At 48.2% G+C, this 21,905-nt stretch overlaps 1 protein-coding gene across 3 annotated transcripts in view; it reads left to right on the plus strand.

The window, feature by feature from the left end:
• Positions 1-21,905, plus strand: part of LOC128726040 (protein windpipe) — a 40,572-nt gene that overhangs the window by 13,959 nt on the left and 4,708 nt on the right. The window contains exons 1-2 of one of the 3 annotated variants that reach the window (XM_053819823.1): positions 6,016-6,130; positions 8,062-9,388. The gene's annotated coding sequence lies outside the window, so the exon portion shown is untranslated. Of the gene's footprint in view, positions 1-6,015; positions 6,131-7,233; positions 7,427-8,061; positions 9,389-21,905 lie in introns of those variants that run through there. The other 2 variants (XM_053819821.1, XM_053819822.1) reach the window with 2 other exon arrangements.

Consider the following 21,905-nt stretch of genomic DNA (forward strand, 5'->3'; position numbering starts at 1 on the left):
AGAGTTAGCCACCCGGCTGCATTGGATTATAATTTTCGAATGCATTTTCGTCACATTCGCAGGCCGGAGCGTCTCGTTTTGTTCCCGCCAGAACGCTGCCCGTTATCGTTATTTCGCTCTCGGGGTAGCTTTTTGTTCTTTAGATGAGTTTTTGCTTTTACAAGCAACCACCCGTCTTCGGCTGCCAAGTGTGTCCACTCGATCGAGTGGTGAGGAAACGGAAAAAAAGGCCCCCACGAGCTATCAAAACAAATCGTTCTCGCACGACAAAAGGGCGCTGGTTGGGTTTTGTCGTATGGGAAAATTATGCGGACCCTTGGACGGGTGCCGTGCTTGACCGACTCACACTTCACTGGAACACCCCGTGGTGGGAATTACGACGGGGCTCGTAATGCATTGGAATTTTAACGCAGCATGGCGTGAGGCACAAAAATGTCTAATGCGAATTTAGGTTCGCTTTTGGAACGATGAATAAAGAAAATTCATTAACTAATAATGCCCTTTTTAAATGGGCGTGGGGTGAATCTCAAAATTCGAGCCAGCACAACGACGAGGCATCAGCGAAAGGCGCCGCTGTTGGCCAGTTGCCGGACCTGGCACGTAGGGTGCGATGTAATTTCACATCCGCTCAAGTACATTTACCACTTTTCTCGCCCGTGGTTAGCCGACAGAAATGGTGAAATAAAAGCTGTGGACGTTGTCGACGAAGACGGGCGATAATGTTTTCCCGAGCGGTGCATCCGAGACAGCGACACGGAATCCCCATTTGGATCAAACCGCCGCCAGTTGAATGGTGGGAAAGCGGTTGACCAGATTCCATTACTGAGCGTGGAGAATGTCTGCGGTTTTTTCGGGGAGGTTGCAAACCGAATTGGACTCCACTTTGGCGGCTCGCGCTGGTGTTCTGGGCGTGCGTGCGCGGTTTTGTTCCGATTCTAGTGCGCCTTGCGTTCGCAAGAAAGCCAGTGAAGCGTGCTCGAGACTCCGTTACGCCACGGAAAGAAAATTGCGTTGGTTCTGATGGATGGAAAACCTCCCGAGACCGGCCATATTGTTGTGGGCGTGAGTGGAACGTTCTAATTGCAGGTCCCGGGCGTATTGGAGCGACTTGTGCTTTGCTAATTGAACGACAATGCTAGATCAACACGTGCGAGGTCGCCATTGACGAGCGTGCCGGAAGACGTCACGAGAAGGTGTCGCAAATAGTGCGCCCTAGATTGATTGCGTTTGACCCCCAGCGAACTCCCCGGGGTGGACATCGAGTTAATAGTTATTGGTATTGAAGCGAAAGTCATTCGAACGCTGGGAAGTGAAGAACAGCACTTGAGATCGAACGAACCGCGCAGCAAGTGGAGGTTTTGGACAATTTACTGCCAGAGGTTTCGAATAAAGTTGAAAAGCCGCCATCCGTCAGCGCTTTCGGCGCGACACTTTGCAGTTTAGAAAACGATTCTTAAGAGTAAGCGAACACAAATGGAATTGCATCAGATCGCACACATCAAAAGCGAACGGATGGCCCAAAAAACAATAAAAAAACGAAGCCATTCAACTCACCCGACTTACGAAAGGTCCATGCCGTGCTCCAAAACATTGCCAGCTCATAAAACAGAACCGGGAAATGCTTCAGCGCTTCCGAATCGCACCATTTTTGGCCTCATTTTTGCCCGGCCAGCCCTCAGCACTCCGGTCAAAGCCCCCGTTTCATGGTGCCTTCGATCGAAGAAGCTGTCGACATTCGCGATTGTGACTTCGAAAGTGATGACATTACGGAAAACGAGCGCAGTGAAGGAGTGCAAATGAGAAAAAAAAAACACAGCAATAAAACCCAACCAAAAAGCACCCCACTTTTGGCTGCAGCGATTGGATACCTTTTTTTGTTGTTCCTTTCATTGTCGCGGTTTTAGTCAAGTAACTTGTATCACGCGATTTCGCTACGCCGCGTGCTGATTGCATTGTTTAACTTGAGTTAACTGACGGGTGCAATTTTTGGCGAACGAATCGACAAGAGCGAAGAGCTTACGTGAAAACGAGCCGGTTCGATTGCAAGCTGATTAGCGTTACTTAACGATCGCCTTTTTGCTCCATTTTAACGGAAGCTGATCGCGCGAGCCGGCCGTTCATCGTTTGCATTTGCTTCGCGCATGATCGAGTGTCCCCGATGCGATGGGTAACAGGATCGCATTACTTGCTTTGGTTATAGCGCCACCATTAGCCTAGAATGCTACGACTCCGTGGATTAAACAAATCGCTTATAGCGCACTATCGGCTCGGTCGCTTCATCGTAGACTCGTTGGTGGCGCCAGTTTCACTGATATGGGCTTGCCCGCAATCGCATAACGATGCGTGACCATTCGACCGGCGGAAAATCAGAACACTGACAGCGCATTGATTGCCGATCCTCAACCGATGACGATCGGCAACCCAGTTGTGCCGTAAATAATTGCTCCAATTTAATGCGATCGTTCAAACAGCGCCCTCTGGTGTGAGGGGTGATTTTCCCTTTGCCAGTGCCAATGCAACAATTGCACGAAAAACCGGACGCCAGTGACGGGTGGCCTTTTGTTTTGCGAAAAAACAACCACCAGGAAGGCTTCCCCCCTTACTTCCGGACCACAATCACGCTTGATCGGTTGTCAATGCGGGAACTTAATCAAATTGTCACGATTTGTCAGCGTAACTGGTTTGACAAAGTTTTCGCCCACGGTTCCGCTTGGGCCACCGGGGGATGCTTGCTTTGTGAGGCCGCCGTACCGTTTTCGGGAAATGATTATCGCGTATCGTGTTAAGGGGAAGCTTTTAGGGTGCGTCATTGAACGTGGAAGGGTTTGCTGAAACGTGCCTTTTATGGTGGTGCGATATGGAATAGTTGTTATCGGTTTTTCGCGTGTTTGCCCGGGACCGTTTGGTCACCATTTTGTTTAATATTCTTTTCCCAAGTGAGCATTCGAACAAAGGCTAAGCTTTGCTGTGTGTTCATTAAAAGCATCAGTTATTTGTATGAACACTTCTAATATTTGTACAGAGCTAGATTGCTATCGCAACAATTCAGTTCAACAGATACAGATATAGAACGAACATAAGTGCTTTCGTCAAAGGGATGTTAGATCATTTCCCGTTCCTGGTATTTTCTGCAATCGCTCATTCCTGCTATCATCAACATGAGCCACCGATATTAATAGATACTCTCTCGTAAACCACAAAACGAACCACAGAAAGACGATAAGCGCGTGCCTCAATTTTGTCACCAGCTTTTTATCAAAGACTCCGGTTCCGATTGTGCGCGAATGTCGCGATAATACTGCACACAAATATATCACCATATCAATATTTGCCCATCCGGTTGGGTTGACGCTATTTCGAGGTGCTTCAAGCATGCTACTCGAAACGCGCATACCGAAGGCAGACGATCTGTAAATCAAATTCGCGCCAGATCGTTGCTTGCCGCTTGCAAATCAGGTCGACGATCGTAGCACGTCCATCCGCTGCAAAATGGTGCTGTTTGCAACGCAGTTGCGCTCTGGATCATCGCTCGGAACCATCGCTGGAAATTGAATGAATTTATTTAGCTCTTCAGCCCGTGGCAAATTGTCGTGCCCATGGTATTGACTGGCAATTGGCGAATTGAGCTGACCGTTCTCGCGGTTGCACCTTTCCGGCTCTTTGTCTCTTTCATGGCTTCGCCTTCATTTCCATACGCTGCGCGAACCAAAACCACATGTTTGTCCTGATCTCCAAGGCGTCCGTGAGTCAAGAGTCTGAGGAATGGTTTTGCTCTCTGTCTAGGCGTTGGTGTCGATTGTTCGCGAATGTGTACAATTCTGCCTGGCGTAGTTCAAGGTGCCGTCACGGGCAGCTAGGGAGGTTTCGGGCCTCCGCAAGGATAACAAGGTTCACCCTTGTGCGGATTCCCGTCGAGCTTCGGTCGCCGGGGTATCGCCACTCCGAAAGGCCCGTGGGGAGTTTGTGGGCAACGTCTAGCTCACCTGCGGAGGCGTTCTTGAGGCGTTCATGCCATGGTCTCGGATGCCGCGGGATCCAGGGATGGTTTGTGTGGGCCTTGAACAAAAAAATAAAAGGTATATGGGGCGTCTGAATGCCAGGCGAGTCAATTTATATGTCTCTTGCACCGTGAACCTGAAATCGTACAAGTATTATTAAACAATTTAGCTGTCAGCGGTGCAGGAAGGCGATGGGCGAACCGCAGCCACAGTGACAGTGTGTGCATTGTCGTTTTGGGTATGGATTATCGCTTGTGCATATTTATGGGATATGCGTTCGTTTGCCAAAACCAACGTCAGTAAGCACTGCAGATCAATTTGCGAATTCAATTAGCGTATAGGTGGCTTTCGCGAAATAAGAAATATAAATTCTACACATGTAGCTTTAGGGGAGAATTGCTCCTAAAATCATTACATCCGTTTCAATTAATCCTTATGAGTGATGCATCATTAAAGAGGATTTTTCGGAAATTCCACATTGCTTCACAACACAGTTATCACAGTTAAGATCAAGCAATCTAACAAAGAATTTTAGTTACACTATACATGAAACAGGCAGACAATGCAGTGTATATTTTTGAAGCAACAGCTTGGTACCAATAACGTCCCTTTGACGTTAGACCGTATCGGCTTTCATTTGGTGCAGTGCAGCTGAAACCATTATCAGCTGGCCGAAAATGTTCGTGTGCTGTTTCCCATGCCAGCACCACCCCATCCAACACCGATCGACAACGGCAACCCATTACCAGCGATAGCGCGTGATTATGTAAACATTTAACCACGTTTGTTCTCGTGTGCGTCCAGCCGATAGGGGTGCCTTTGCTGAAGGCTTTTCGCCTTTTTCCAAACAGCCAACCAATTTTGGGTGGCGGGTGACATCTGCTGTTTGCGCTTGTCGTGTGATAACACGTAACACGGGAACCGGCATTTGTCTAAATGCCCCAAAAGTAACACGTAACAAACTTCCGGACCATCCGATATCAGCGCCCCGCGTGACGTTTCCCGGCTCACATGAGCCACGGGCTGGCAAAGGGGTTGCAAAAATGTGACCACGCCTAGACGAAATTGTGGTAAAATTTAGCAAATGATTCAATCAAACAATCAACCACCGTCCGAGCGGCTTCAATCAGGTCCAATCAGGTCCAACCAGGAAACCGGGAAAGCGGTATGATGGATGCGAAATCAAGCGCCGACCTTCGGATTGAGCAGATTTAAGAAGCTTGAGCTATAATTTGGGCCCGCCGGTGACCGTTCTGCGATATTGGGGCTTTTCTGCGCTTCTTTGTCGCCAGGCTTATGCCGGATTTGCGGTGTCTGGCAGTGCAATTTCGAGGCAAAAACAAAAGGAATAACACAAACCAAGTACACCGATCCAATTAGTGTCCGTGCTGCGGCTGCATAACTTAAGCCCTCGCTCTACCTACTGATTAGATAGGCTCGTTGTTCTACTAATCGTTTGCACATTCAGAGTCAATTTACTAATTGAATTCCTCGTTGCCGTTTTTTTTTTTCGTTGCTTCCCACTAACTCACTCTCTCTTTCTCTCTTTATCTTTTTCTCCTCCCTCTAGATCAGATGCGATCGGCGCCATTTCCAACCCCATTCCGATCCCGTGGTATGATAATCGTCGGATCGTATCTCGCAGCGCGATCTTCAGCCGTGCTCGCAGGCCACTCGAACCTCTAGCGCGTCTTGGATCAGGCAGCCACGCGCAACCACATTCCCGGATCGTGCTAATTCGTGGCCTCCCGTGTCTCGAAGAAGGGGAGGAAAATCCGCACACGACGATCGTAATTAAAAGGTTAAGAGCGATCTTCGCATACGGTAGCGAACCACGGGGGTTGGCGATAAGCTCGATGTTCGCACAGCCAGGCGGATCGTCTCTCGGACACCCCAACCCCCACTGCCTGGGGGGTTGCACTGGGGGTGGTTTGGTTCAAGGTGTGGCCGCTGTCGGTTTTTGTGAAAATTCACACTCACGTACTCGATCGTCAGCGCTGCTCGGTGTAACAGCCGCGTATCTTATCTGCTATCGGTGGTTGATGCTGTGTTTTAGTGAGCTCCGATGAGCGATAGCAAAAGCACCACCGGGGGTCGCTGGTCGGCTGGTATTGGTGAGCACAACCGAAACAGTGAGTAAAATGATCCAACCCCTACGCTATCGCACGAAGCGATAACGAGCCACCGAGTGGTGGGGTTTCTCGTTCACCCCGAGTAGTTTTCGGATGGGCTGCGGTTTTTGTAGTTGGAACAATGCCTTCGGTCGGTAGTATTGCACCCCGGAAGTACGGCCGACCGTTATCAGGCTCTAGCATTCGAGGGTCGATTTCGAGGAACATAATGTGACGGGCGCGTTCAGGGACACCAAAGTGACCGGCCATAATTTCGGCCACACTCTCTTATCGTGCGGTTGATGGCGACAGCTTTACGACGCTTTACCACCAAAGATGGAAGGCCAGAAAAGCTTCGGGACAAATTGAATAAACTCTGACCACATAAATAAGTCGTATTAGGTGGTAGCAGTAATGAAACAATTTTACACTCCTCAAGATGGGCCACCCTAGCTGGAGTTAGCTACGGCGAGCTTCCAGGGGCTTTATCAGCGAGTAGCTTACACGGTAGCGCGTGTTCACGGCACTTTGGATGGCCTCCAACCCACGATGGACTCATCCACCGAGAGCCTAAAAGAGGGGGCCTCAAACCGGCATGAATGGGCATGAAGAAGATCACACTCAAGCCGCGGAGCCGAGGGTTTGTTCCGTCGTAATCGGTGGTCACTGGTTTCGTAATGAGCCAACAAGACGGTGTACCGGCGCGAGCTCGAAGCAATGTAATCGAACACGCACACACACATCGAGCGAACGGTCGGGCGAATGAAACCAAAAAAAAAGACAATCAGTTAGGCTCTTGGTGGGCCTTTGGGAGGCCTCGCGAACCTCGCGAAACGGTGTGCGTTTTGGGTTTTGCGAAGGAGGAGCAACGAAAAAAAAACCACCCCACACTCGCGACATACACACGCGGACCTTTGGCGTATGGGGGTTTTCCGCGATGGGGTGAACCTGAAGGAGGTATATTTAATCACACCGCATCATACTGTCGCACGTCGGTTTCGGTCGCGCAGGGGTTGCTGCCTGGGGTGGATGGTAAGGGTAATCGCGCTTCCTTCGCGAGTTGCGCGGGACTTAACGCCACACGGTCGAGCGCACGCACGCTAGTGTAGTTTCGACGACTGGCGTAACGTGACGCGTGCTAACGTTCGTTTAACGCGCTCTCGATCGTAACCTGCCGAGTCGCGAACCAACTTCTTTTTTTTTTTCTCTCTACGAAACGAGCTCCGAAACCAAACGAATCCTGCGGGTTTTTGTGGCTAGCGTATCCTTCTAGCGATCGGGCGGAAAATGGTCAGCGGCACTCAGCAGTGAAATTTTGTAAGCTCGAGCTCGAGATAGTCATAGTGATGAGGCGTGTGTTTAAAAGCATGCTCAGAAAGCAAGTTTGAAGAGTGCTTGTTAGCTTTACTCGACACCGGTTGGTGGTTAGAATTCTCGTACTCCAATCTTGCCACGCTGGATTAGCGTTATCAACACCCACGTTTCGTTGCGAGCCGGAGTGTAGGAAATTTCACTAACAGTGCTAGTGATAAGGCTAGGTGATGCGTTTTGCAATCCATTAACCTGGGTTGCGGGATTTATGACCACGGAGGCGTTTTTCCATTCGTGTGGCCTGGCGTTGAGCAATGGGCTTGAAATGGGAGCCGTACCGTACCGGTTGTTGGTCGACGAAAAAAAAAAGTACTCAGCAATTTGTACCATCCAATTAACTGGTACAGTTTTTTTTTGTAACTGTATCGAGTAAGCCTGCACCTTGCCGGCTTTCTGCACCATAAAGTGTACCGTTTCTGTTCTGTCGTGGTATTTGTCGTTTTTGTACGTCCCACTTTTTAAGGTATCTTTTCGCCCCCTTCCCATAGCATCGGGTTCTTGTGTTTTGAGTTATAGCTGAAGTATTTGAATTGATTTTTTACTCTAACCCTCCCCGCATTGGGGGTTATTTTTACTCACAGAAATATTGCAGTGCTAGATGATTTTTTCCATTTCCCTCACGTGCACGGTGTAGCCTCACACACGCACACCCGTCGGCGCGAAGCAGCTGAAGGAAAGAAAAACCCGCGGGCAAGAAACAAAAAAAAGGAAATCCCCGCGAACGCAGTGTCAGAGGAGAGCGAAGAAAACGAAGGCAGTGGCATTCGTACAAAGAAAAAAAGTGTTCAAATTTGTGAAGAAAATTGCCGTGGAAAGTGAACGAATATAGGCGAAACAGCAAACGAAACGAGATAGAAGAAGAAGAAGAAGCAGAAGAAGACGGGAAAGAATTGGGAAAACGAAGCAAAAAAAAAACCCAACACCGCACCAAAGTAGGCCACCGTGGAAGTGACGTTGCAGTCGAACCATCATCAGCCAAAAGCGATGAGGTGGCGCAAGTAGGAAAGAAAGTGATCAAGAAATCAATCTTTTCGATTACACAATCTCGCCAGCAGACACGTCGAACATCGTCGGTGTTGTTCGTGTACCGGGCTACGATTCGTCTTCGTTTGCCCCGTGAACGGGAGCCACTTTCGGGAGTGCAAAAGAGTGTGTGTGTGTGTGTGTGTGTGTGTCTGTGTGTGTGACTTGTGGAAAAGCGCACCGTAGTGACGTGACCGAGAGGGTCGGAAAATTCAGGATCCTCCACCGAGAATTAAGTGCAATTGCGTGCAGCTCCAGCTGGGGTGCATCGTGGCTGCATTTTACGTCGGGTGATGCGCTGCAGTCCGATCGCTTGCAGCTGGAACGGGATGTCGCTTGATCGCTGGTGTGACTGCTGACATGAGTCATTCGACTTGCGACCCACCCGTCGTGAATGCCACTTTCCGTGCAGCGGAGCGCTCTCGCGATCGTATGTGAACGTGACGAGCAGCGAGAGTGATTTTCTTTATTTTCCCTTCTGTGGTTCTGTTTCCCCATCGCGCTTTTCCTGCCATTTTTCCCAACCACGCTCGCGTGTTTCACTTTCATCGGTGGGCTTCCCCACGACCAACGATCGACTCGGTAGCCAAAGAAGACAGTCTGCATTTTCCTTCCCAAAGACACCATTGAGCGGTCGCCTAGTGACCGGTTGGCCCTGGGCTGAAGTGTAGTGAAAACATAGTTCACATCGACACGCGACAGCGCGCGGGGTGTTTTCTTTTTAAACCTCGAAGAATTTAAAGATCATCAATCGTCGACGTTGGTGCGGTCTAGTGCGAAGGAATTTGTCGCATCTTCGAATAGGACTTGCCGCTTTGAACTGGTGTTGCTGCTTCGGTTGTGTTACAGAAGGAAAAGAGCACCTACGGACCGGCTCAGTTGAAGGTGAGTTTTGTAGATATTTTGGGTACAAACATGGGGGTTATCGCTGGGAAAACGTTCGTAAATGGGCATGGCAGCCGGGAAAATGTTCGATATTAGGCCACGAACATGTGTTTCGTTTAATTAATGATGCGCGATAAATCAGCAGCCAGTACGTTCATCTTTCCTAAACGCTACAAATAATGTTTTTTTTCCACTGCATGGCAATTGATGGAGAATCATAAATATTTGTACAAAGCTGCGCATGCCGAGCATTTAAATTTCACTCGGTCCACACCAACGAAACAATGCGCCACACGGTCCACGATTTCCACTCGCTGTCAGTGTGAGTTTCCGTTTTGCATGGCAACAATGCTGAACATCCTTCCGATCGAGGTTGATGTTTTACTGCTTGATTGCTGTCCCGGTCAAACACATTCCCGTTCGACCCACCTCATCGCTGTACGGCCGATAATGGCTTATCAGCAATCAATTAGCTTGGACCTGGGAGCAAGGCTTTCAATTTGAAATTGTGTCTCCCGATTGCCGCGTTTCGTCAGGAGTGGCGTGAACCTGCCGCGAACCGCGAGACCTAGAACCAGGGCATAAAAGCGGCAAAGCGGCTTTCGGTGTCCGCTCGCATCACCAATAAAACCATCCATCAAACCACAATCAATCCGTCCGTGTGACGCGCATCTCCGGGGCTGATTCGCCGCTGCATTGAAGGTTTCGTTTACGCAGCCCCATTAGCAGGGCTGGTGCATTTACTTGGGTGGCGTATCGCCAGTATCTGGGACTCCGTGAGTCCGCTGAGTCCACGCGCACTTGGGAAATCATCCAATCGCACGTAGGCGATCACCGGAAAGTGATGGCTCAAAGGTCCCATGCGACGTGGGGACGTTTCCCTGCTGAAAAGAGTTGTTTATGCCCCAGGGAATCCCGTACGGTGAGATGACCAATTCGATGTTCCTTGGAAGTGGCTAAGCCAGTTAACTGAGCTAATCGATTTCCATTACGCCCGTTCGATTGACACAATGCCATAATGATGACGTAGCTGTTTCTTGTGAGTCACGGTGGTTAATGGGCCCAGTGCGCGTAAATACGCTTTCCTGCTATCATATTTCGACCGGAATGTCCCGGAATGGTACTGACGTGTCGTGCGGGTCGCGAACTTGATAAAGCGTGATTTCAAAGGGCTTCTTCGTGGTGTAGAATAGTGTATGCCTGAAGCTTTTAGCACAATACATTGTTATCACGAGACAACTGCTAGGAAACGTTGCATTTGCCAGCAAATATTATCCAACGACCGATCACGGTTGAAGACTTTTTAAGCCACTACCTAGACAGCGTTGAGTTGAGATAAATTTTTCAAGTTTTTTTTTTGCGCTGGGTACCTCTACCGCCTTTCCAAGTCAGACGCTTGCGGTTGGATTCGTTGGACAATGTTGTCAACGGCCACAAGCCATTGAAATTGCGGACTGTAAACAATAACAAGGAAGAGGTTGGGAATTTCCAAACCGGCACGAAGGCCGCCAAGTTTTGATTGTTCCTGGGCCAACCCGTGAACGGTTTGTTTTTTCGCACATTCTCTGAGATTTGTAAACCTACTGGGCGTAAGAGACGCTTTTGCGTGGCTTCTGTTCGAGTTTGGGTGTTTCCATGCGATGCGTAGTGTGAACTTTGGCTTTAACGGCGATCGTGCGTTGTCTTGACGATCGTGGCATGAACGACATGTTGGCGCAATGGGACAGCGGTATGTGATTCAGCAGGTTCTCCGGGTCGAGCGAACGCATAAACTCTCGCGGGTTATGACCCTTTTACCGTGTCGCTATGGAGATTATCCGAGGGTCGAGCTGAGTTGCAGCCTTGTAACCGGTGAGAAAAGGCAAAACCTGCGCCCATAAATTCACATCACCTCTAGTGGGCTTTTAAAGGGTAGGGATGGCAATGCCAGGGACGAGCACCGTGGGCTCAGCTATTGACATGGACAGGGTGATGGTTACTCAACAATGTTGCAACAAGGCTAGCGACAGGGCTTTCGATGCACTAATCCATGCATTTAGCGATGCATAAATTGCCTAACATTTCATCGATTAGATGGTAAAAGACAGAATCGAGGGCTGCAATAGAACGAATGCATATGCAATTTTTTTTCTTCAAAATCACAAGAGACATAACATAACGGAATCATTGCAGTTGAGTAGGACACGTGTTTCGTTTCGGAGAAACATGTGTTGCTATCAGCTGGCCGTACGAATGCCTCCACCTGATGGTCCCACTCGTCGGTGAAGGTAACGTGACTGGTAGAACATCCCTTTTTGCAAAAAAAAAACAGCATCCATCGTGAGTTGCAGGAAGGGTCTGGTAGGGTCAGGCAAGTAATTAGCAACGTCTTATGGCTATAGTGAGTTTTTCATCCGGTGCAATGACGAGACGAACACGCTGAAAGAAAAGTCTCTCATGGCGCTGACGTTGAGACCCGGCGAACTTGAGTGATGATGGATGGACAAAACGCTCGCAGTCCATATAGACGATCCATAGGTGTACGAGGCTGACGATCAACGACCTTGATAAGATATACGTTACATGCCGCACCGCGAGGTTGGTTTGGATCATTTTTGGTCATTGCGTTGGGTCGAGTCGGGTGGGATGATGGGAAGCTTATCGGATTGGTTGGACGGTCAATGGCACCAGGCGCACACTGATGTGGTTCGTGAGTGACCATGTTTTGCCGGTGGGGAGGAAACGAGCCACAAAACTGTCATTCGCATTTCCTGGGAAAGTGTGCTGAACGCTGATGAAAGCTGCGATTAATCAGTAACGAGGAATGTTAATCAGACAGATGAATTGTTGGGCCGAGTTGGGTCGAGATTTGTAGAAAGTACGGAGCGGGGGTGAATATGCGGACTTTTCCCTTGTTTTGACGAGTCGATAATTTGTGTTTACTAGCGGAAAGTTGTCGTATAAAATGGTGGTACATTATCAGTTTCATTCGTGAGCCTTTGCTTTTTTTTGGTGTAAGATAAGTGACACGCTCTTAAGCTGCTCAAAAATACTGTTTCATGATCACGTTATGGCTAACGACATGAACTCTAACACGAATGCTTCAGCAAAACTGGCTGACTTCCAGCTCGCAATAAAAGTTTTCTTGAAGTCGTCGATGCTGTTGCGTTCTTGATTGGATTCATCGTCCTCCGCCATCAAGCTGACACTTGGACATGTAAATTATCAGACACTTACTTTGCATACTCATGAGAGACTTCCGTTGCGCGCTAACCACATACTACTGGTATTTTAACCGCATGAACTGATCGTCACATGCTGGGCTGTTTTGGAATGGTGGATTGAACGCATTTGCACGTTCGTGGTTGAGCTGCATGATATAAGTATTGTTTGCTAAAAATATTACCAGTCAGGCGATTTATGTTGCAGTTTTATTACAGTCAATATTTGAACAAACAAATCATATCATTAATGTCTATGATCACTCTTTTTGACAAGGAGCTACTTTAATTGAAATCAGTAAAAAGTATCATAACAATCGATAGCAATTGATTAAATTTGTTGGTGTATATCATGATATGCGGATGGTAGGAAATTATTACATATATTTATCTAGTTTGCAATCAAATCTTTTTTATATTAAAAAAAAGGATAGAAGGGTTTATACTGTTACGCTTGAAGTGATAATTACAGTTTATGAGCAGCAGGATGGGTGTTGGGTGTAGGAGATCGATTAGCAATCAATATTGCTTATTATACGATTAAACTTAAAGGATTTAGCTCGAAAACTATTTGCGTATTGATTATAGTAAACAGACTTCTCAGAATCTTATAGATTACCGGCCAACGTGATCAATTGATGAGGAAATCGTTCTAAGAATTTTTTTTCTCACTGTTGTCGGTCCTGCTGTGGAATAAAAATGCATTTCCTGTAAGATCAACACCTGCTGATTACAGTTGCGAGAACCACGTGCCAAAAACACATTTAACGGGTTTTTTTTCTTTCGATCTCTGGCCGAGTACCTGGCGATCGAGAGTGTGCCCAGGTGCAGTAATCATAATTTGTAATCCGCCTAGTGATTATTCTTATGCATGCAAACAAGCATGTATCCCTTCGCCCGTCCAGTTCGTTCATGAAGGAGATCGGAACCATGATCCAGACCCAGTCAGAGCACGGTTAGTTAAAACTCCACAGCTGAGGCACTGGTAGGAGCGTACACAAACGGACACTTGCAGCAAGAACACTTGCTTCAGCATTCCACCGCATTTCGAGTCAGGAATCGTGCTGATGGGGAGAGATTTGCGGCAGCATAATCATTCCATTACGCTATGTTTTCATTCGTGCACATTATGTGGTCAGCACGGCACACCATGCTACGCGAAGGGTTGGTCCGGGATGCACTTAAGTGGAACCGACTGGGGTGGGCTGCACAGTGGAGAGCGTACAGGCGTGTTTGTTTGTTTTAAGCTTTTGAAGGCCACGGGCCTGAGCACGCCGTCAAGTGATTTCGTTTCGGATTCAGGTGGGGTGCAGGAAACATAAATGCAGCATAAAACAAAACACTTTATCGCGGCTGGCGTGACGAATGGATTGAATGGGCGGCGAATGCAGCTGTGGTTTGAATCGGTGCCGGTAGTTTCGACATGGATGAAAACGAACAAAATACACAACACAGTAGTGTTGGTTGGGTAATTATCTGAATTTTGAAAATGATACCGGAATGATTAGAAACGATACTTCGTCGTCTGTGGGAATCGGCGTCTGACTAATGTGACAAGATGTAAACGGATTCGTCCATCGACACGGAAGGACCTTGGCTTGCGGTTATTGCTGGTCTGCAACCGGTAAGCCTAGGTTTTGAATCTGACCTATTCGGGTGGGTTTAAACAGCTGTTGGGACTCTTTTTTTTAAACAAAATTCTGCCTAAAGAGACCGGGTTTGGTGAGTTTAGTTTCCTGGTTGAAATCTGACACTGTCTCGTTCGAAGTGGAAGGCTGACGAACCTGTCGACGCAAGTACTGTCCGTTTCACTTACAGCTCTCCAAGGTGTGCTGAAGTGGCGATATCGCCAACGGATCTATTCAAACTTCTAACTTCTACGCGCGGGAAAATGACCCTACTCCAATTTCCAGCCATATAAACCGGACTGTGGCACATCACGCCATCGAGAATCGGAGCTCAGGTGATCGCGTTGACTAGCACGTGGTTAATCGGCGCCTTCAATACAACAGGCGTTGGCGCTCTTCTTTTCGCGTGAGGTACGCTGGAACCGTTCTCCTCACCCGATGCTTGGTTAATTAGGGTCATTAGCAATTCCGTGGGGCCGGAAATTGGATGGTTGCTTGGGGCGCTCGGGTTCCAGTCGGAACTGCTATGAAACGTAGTGTAGCTTCGATATGGAGCCATGGCTCGCACAACGTACAACGATCACATTGTTCGAATACTAGGCACGTGGTGGGCTGTAGTGTGAGAAGCTTGGTAGAGATTCTAATTATTGTCGAGGCGGAAACCGCTTTGGCAATGTCGAATGGCATGTCAAAGACGATCGTCCCATGATTTGAAGGTCTTGCTAGTATCTTATTTCGGGGAATTCAACTATGTCATTTGAGATGAAGAAGCGAAAAATTTATGCAAATATATAATTAAATATTTCCAAGCCAAAGCATTGAGGTTGTTGTTATAATCTTTGTATGCGTCGGGTTATGTTATACATTTTATCATGGTAATAAATGCTCATGCTTTTTCAAAAGTTTCAAACTTTTGCTCATGCTTTTTCAAAAGTTTCAAACCCACACAATCCATAAAATACTAGCTCTTCAATATGATTTTTATTAATATTATCAAACAGCAATCTTCTGGCGTCTTTATCTATACTATCTGTTAACGTAATCTAACCTTGCATAAGCTCAACGACATGATTGCATGACTGCACTCATTAACATCCCATGTTCCACTCTTATTAGGGGCAGCGGGTGTGTAAGGTTTGTTTGTTAAAGGTTCGCAGAAATTATGCCTAACAATATTGCTGAACAAACTATTACTCTACCCTCGCTATCAGCTATCAGCACTGACGGATGGAGAAGCTCAGCCCCGACATGTGAGCAACGTTTCCGGCGCAGGTTGTCGAGTTGACGGATCACGCGTTGACGTGTTCGTCGGACCTCCCATGAACGATAAAATGATAAAAGATTGCGACGTTAAATCGCAACATCGACCGATCTCGAGTTAATAATCGCACGGAAAAATGCTTAAGTATTGATATTATACCATCAATCGCCGAATGATGAAGTGCGCCTTGGCCACGGGTGCGTGTTCGCAACACGTCGCAAAGGATGGTGTAAGCATTAATTTATGCAAATTGTTTAATTATAATCCGGTCCGGCGCGCAGGGTGTTAAGAATCGGCCGAACGCACGGTGACGGTTGAAGGTGTTTGAAGGCAAACGAATTGTGAACAAGATGTTTAACGTTACTTTGGGGAGGCTAGATCGCGTATTCAATTTATTAGGGCGATCAAGCGATCGTATCTGTTCGAATCTCGGTGAGCCAACGGCCAGAGCTAACGACCGGAGCGGTGCAGGTGAGCATAATTATACGTTGGTTTTGTGGCCAACATCAGATTTATGACCTTGCATCGGCGTCTTAGAAATAAATCTTGCACCAAGCTGGCGGTGGTTGAGAGTGGCGTCCACGAGCGCGGAAAGCAAGGGAAAGTGCATATGTTTATTTAAATCGGAACCACTTGATTTGATATAGTGACTAGAAAACGCTCTAAGGATGAGAGAAAGCCGCTTCGCCGTCGGAATCGTACGACGGAACATGTGCAAGTAAACACCACCGTTGAAAGTATTGGACCGCCCGAGTCTCTCGATCGATTTTTGGTTGGGTAAAAGCCCACGGGGAGTGTAAAAAAAACCTCAACCACCCTCCAGATAAGGGTGGGTTCGGGCATCAATGTGGACCATTTCTCACTGCGGACTGCGGCGTAGGTGCATAAAATAATTGACCCATTTGAAACTACTGGCAAAAGCTTATGTTGCTGCACAGTGAAAGTGAGGCCCCTTCGATTTATGCTCTTTGCGCGCCGGCTCAACTTGCGCCCATCCTCCGGCTCGAATTGGCCGGTCCGGAATTGCCGGGTAAAAGGGGAAATTAATCTCGCGAAAATGCGCCCGTTAAGCGCGGCATTCGCTCACGTGAAGAGGAAATCGCCCGAGGAAGCAGCTCGTAAAAAACGCGCCCAAGTGGGCCCCCGGCACATGCACCGGCGGGTTTATGGCTTCTCCGACCCTGTTCGGGTGCGTGTTGCGTGATTATTTTTGCGCAGAAATCCGGCCATAAAGTGTACCATTCCGCCAAGCCGGGGTTTGGCGATGTGTGCCGTTTCGCCGCCCGGTAATGATAGCTAGGAACTGGAGCCTTTTGAGCTGTGGGATGCGCTCAGCGCACGATCGCCGCAGACCGGCGAGGAACTGGAAACATTTTAATTATACAGTTCCTTCGCCAGGTGGCGCTTTTGGGGCGAATCTTTTACGGGCTGGCCGGTCGCGCCGGGAAGGGTTCTCGGTCGGTTTTGTCCGACATGTTTTATTTGCGAGCTTTCGGACGTATCGGGTAGTGCCCTTGCTAGGGCATTTGCTTCGTCACCTTTCGCAAACCGTACCGGCGCCGAGGCTTTGCACTTTCTAAAGCGATAAATTTCTAAAACTTGCTAAATGAAACCAGCGCAGCTGCGACGCGGCTGGTTTGGATGCTTTCTCTGGTACCAAAGTGGGGCCCGTGCACTAAGGGACGATTGGTCGCTAATTGAATGCGGTGATGATTTGGCTGGCAGCAGCCTCGTGGAAGCAAGCGAAAGATTGCACGCATGCAGGACGAAAGGGCGTCCCAGGGTGGTGTTTTATGAGTCGCAGATTAGAGCAGTAAAGTCGCCGCTAATTGCACCGCAGAGAATGCAGGCCAGGGCGAAGCATGTGTAGCATGTGCATAATCCGGTGGTCGGAGCTTGGCGCCAGATGGGACACAAGCGTGCCGTTTTCCCATGGCGATGGAGGCCCTTTTGGCGTCTCAATCCAGCGTAAGCATTGGTAATTATTTACAGGCTTCAAGTCCTACCATCAGTGGTCACGGGAATGCACACCAACGGCAGAAGCGTGGTAGGAAAATTAGCAGCATTAATCAAACTAAAACGGTTTGCCGGGAACTTTTATGTAGACTGTTGCGTAGAAGTCTTACTAAAATACTTGGATGTTAAACGAACGTGTTCATGTGTTCAGTAATGATTTTAAAATATTATTTACTGGCTTCCCACAAACGATTATTAATTGAGTCATTCTGTCGTTATCATTTCTGGCATCATACTCGTTTGTGTTAAGACATCATTGCGTTGACGTTTGCACAAGAAGCCAGACTTTGATAAGAGATGGTCAAATTTAACAACAACGGTACTTACAAAACGTCTTTATTCTGCTTAATTGTGCCTGTATCGCTGACTCACGACGTATCCCTGACTGCCGCGTATCGACGGACTGTTTGAAGAATTATTGAGCCGTCCCATTTGCACAAGACGTTGGCGAACACTTCACGGTGTGTGAAGTAGTCGGGATCACGTTTGAACTGCTGTTTATTTGCATTTCCTCGACATCACGTGCATCCGTGCGGGAGTGTCAATTGGCAGAATGTGATGAGCGCTGATTGGGCGCTCATTTTAACACGCCATGCGGGAAAAAGAGAACTGTGGATTGATATAGAGTTGTTTTTAGAAAACAAAAGCCTACAAGATGGATGAAAAAATGGAAGGAAGACACAGGCCCTGGAGCTACCGCATAATTTAGTTTGCCTGGGCGCTGAAACTGATCATTAGTACGTTTAAACGTGTGCGATGCTAGCAACGGGAAACGACCTAGAGATTGAAGGTATGATGTTCGTAGATAGTAATTAATGTGCTAGGTCCATGGCAGTACTCGTACACTGCTACGGAATGCTCGTGGAATCTCGGAAGTTAGACAGTTCCACAGCTCAGCCGTGCCACTGAGCATGTCATCGGTTCGCGCAGGTGGCCTAGAGATCAACGCGTGTTAGCGTGCCTATGTTGATAAATGGGCTTTGACGCGAAGGGCTTCGAGGTGTTTTTAAACGTGAGTGATTGCGCCACCCATCGTGCTGCTTTTTTCCATGAAGATCGTGTGTAAGATGGTACGAATTTGTCTTGCGAGCTTTTCGGACCCCTCGTCAATTGTTGCTTCAATCAAAGGAAATGTCTTTCGCCCGACATGAACAGCTGTGTGTTCTTCATCCCGTGGAAGGGTTATCGATGCCAACCGATGGCAACCGAACGCCGAATGGCTAAAGGTCTCCATTCATAGTCCAATTATGGGCATTGTGGGTACAAGCATGGACATGCTTTTTTGCATTCTGAGCCCTACATAGCAGTTTCCGTGTGGTAGGGCGTTTGGTGCAAATGTGTTTCACTCAGTGCCACGATGCATTGGCTTCCGAAAGCGACTACCCTTGGTATCGTGTACGTATTTCATTTGCCTTCTCGAGATCGACGGCAAGGAATGTAGTTTCGTGCCGCTTATGGTGTTGAAGGTATATTTCCTTTTAACCCTTTAGCAATGCCACGGACTGCAGCTCCGAACGTCCTCCGAATGTTTCCTTGCTCTCGTCTGTTCAACCAGTGATTACGATGCGTTTTTAAATGGTTTAATTGATTATTTGACGTTTGCCGAACGTTTGAGCATAAAATAATTAGTGTAATGATTAACATGGCTGAAATTCCTACGGAAACGACGCTTCCTTGTTCCTGGTTCTGTTTAAAGGATGTATTGATTGCCTTGATGAAAAAAAAAACCGGTCCAATGTTTTCAGGGTGATTAATTTTCAACGAGCGTAATGCTTTGAATGTGCGAATATGTGGAATAAAATGGTAAAGCAATTAACTGACCTGCTCTCGTTCCGGTGTCAACTCCACCGTACGGAATTGAATTAGCTCCACTTCGTACTGGATATTCAAGAAAGTCATGCCGCGGGCTATTTTACTCTATTTCCGACCAGAAGATTTAAATACGCATCAGCAGCAGCATCATTACTTCATTTCATTCGCTTAAAATCGATGTGAGGTTGACTTTAAAGTGCACTCTATTAAAAGCCATTTATCATCATCATCATCTCCCGGTGGAATACCATCCCTCTCGAGGGGTTGTAGTTCATTACGCCCATTTATGATTCGTTCCGATGCGGCAATGGTGGACGCAACCGGATTGCTGCAATTATTATGTTTTGCAACGATTCCGACGCATCCAGACTGGCCCCCGGATGGCACTCGAAGGAAGGACACACGAAGCAATAGGGTATCTCATCAATTTGTAAGAACAACGATAAGATGGCGTGGGTGGTGATAGAACGAGGATTCATTTGAGCATGCAAACCGAACCGATCGAGAACGAACAATCTGTGTCATTTGAGCATGTTGCGGTTTAAAGAAAGGAAACGTAATTGTACTCAATACAGCCCTTCGATGATTGCCAATGGTTACGACTTTGTATTGAACCCGTCCAGGACTCGCCCATGGTCGCACAAAAGGGCATCGTTTTGCGTCGTACCAGCATCCAATGTCACGGTCATGGTCAATGGGAGCAATATTCGCCGCTGCTGCAAGCGACCCAATAACGATGCAACCTACAACCAAGCCGGTAGTAGTGCACGAAACGTGCCGCAAAATGATGTCCCATATGTAATGTACTTTTACGCTTTCCGAGCCCTTTCGTCCACCCTTTAGAACGGCACGCACCCGGAGCGGAAGAATAATGCGCTCGTGCCGTCTAGCCCCGGAGCGCTTGTTGTTGAACGTTGATTGTTGTTTTGATTAGGGCAAATAGTGGATGATCGTTATGTATGGTAATAATCGGTAATGCTCACGGGCTGGGACACAACGCGCCGCTGGAGCAGAAGTAGCGCGTGACGGCTACGACCCGGCTGGATTGGATCTTGATAGTGGCCGAGAAACGTGGCCGGTCGGTGAAATTGAAGATTTGCCGTGCAGAAACGAAGGCAAGGACAATCAGCGCGCCTCGCATTACGACGAATGAAGCGGAGTCCGGTTGATCTGTGCCTGTCACCGAGTCTAGCCTTTCAATGATCTGCATGATGCCGGTCCGTGCGTCACTAGGCGCAACTGCCGAGACGTTAACCCAATAAATTATCGACAAGTATCGATGGGAGCCCAACATGAATGGGTGAGGTTGTTTGTTTGAGAGTAGCACAAGTGCAAATCAGCGCATCATGATTCTCTGGGTCGAGTTTGGTTCGAACGGCAAAAGGGTCGTCCCGCACCAGAAGGTTGCGTTTTGTGTTAGTCAGGCGTGTTGTGAGTCAGGTCTAAAATATACCACATTGACGCTGCAGCTTGCTACAATTTCCATCGATGTCAAGCGGCATGTCCGTCAAACGACCGTCATGTGCCGTCGACCTTGAATTACGTGATTTCTGCCAGCCGGGAAGCCTGAGCGAGCGCCGTGTCACGTTTTCTAGCGCCCTACAACTCACACCATGCCTCCTTTACCATGCCAAATTGGTTCAGGCAGGGAAATGCACGAGAACGACATCTCACCGCGGCCAGGGAAATGTGTGCCCGCGTTCGAGCGTGTGTGTGTGTGTGTGTTTATGAGGGGGTGGCGTGGGACATTGGTGAAATTTTTACTTTCGAATCTCGATTTTCGTTCACTTTCACACACCAAGGCAAATGGCCGTCAAATGCCAACACGACAGTGACCTTTGTTTTTTTTCGCGTCCATTTTCCTGGGTACATGTGCGTGCGCGTGTGTGTGTCGGTGTCATTTCCCAACAAATTCTTGCGTCGCTCCTGTCTGGTGCTATTCTTAGTTAACCAACCGTCACTAGAGGGCGCTCGCATTTGGGTTGCATTTGCGCGAGCGCACACGTTGCATCGGCGGTGGTGGATTCGATACGCGATGGCCCCATTTTCCGGGCCCCATGGTGGTAGTGTTACGGTGTGGATGAAAGGGAAGGAGTAGCGTAAGAACCTCGGCACGGTTACACCGGCCCGTTTTCACCGGCGTGTTGCAGTTTGCTGTTCGCGTTTCGCTTATCTAATACAGAGGTGGCGCCAGAGTGCGATGGCGCTGGGAAAAGTGAACCTCGCTCGCGGGACAATGTTCATGCACGGTATCGAACTCCGACACGGACATAGGCTAGGGTGGGCCAACAACAACCGCCATCGACAGATACCGCGGTTGCTGTGTTGTCAGTTCGTGGTGGATCGTCGATAAAAATACATTATCGTTCAATGAATTGCGCAAACCGGGCGTGCCATCGTGTGCAGCAGGCGAACACCATTTGAGGCCGGTTGCACGGGTTGATCTGCATAGAGGGTAGAATGGTGTTTTTTTTTCGGGGGTTGTTGGCTGACGTCTGCGCTGTCGCACAAACGTCACTGACCGCCGCGCGAAATGGCATTGAAAATGAAAGCGCGTAACACCACTAGGTGGACTCTTTCCACTGCAGCAAACTGCAGCG

This window comes from Anopheles nili, chromosome 3 (assembly GCF_943737925.1).
Source record: "Anopheles nili chromosome 3, idAnoNiliSN_F5_01, whole genome shotgun sequence".
In the NCBI taxonomy this organism is placed as follows: Eukaryota; Metazoa; Arthropoda; class Insecta; order Diptera; family Culicidae; genus Anopheles; species Anopheles nili.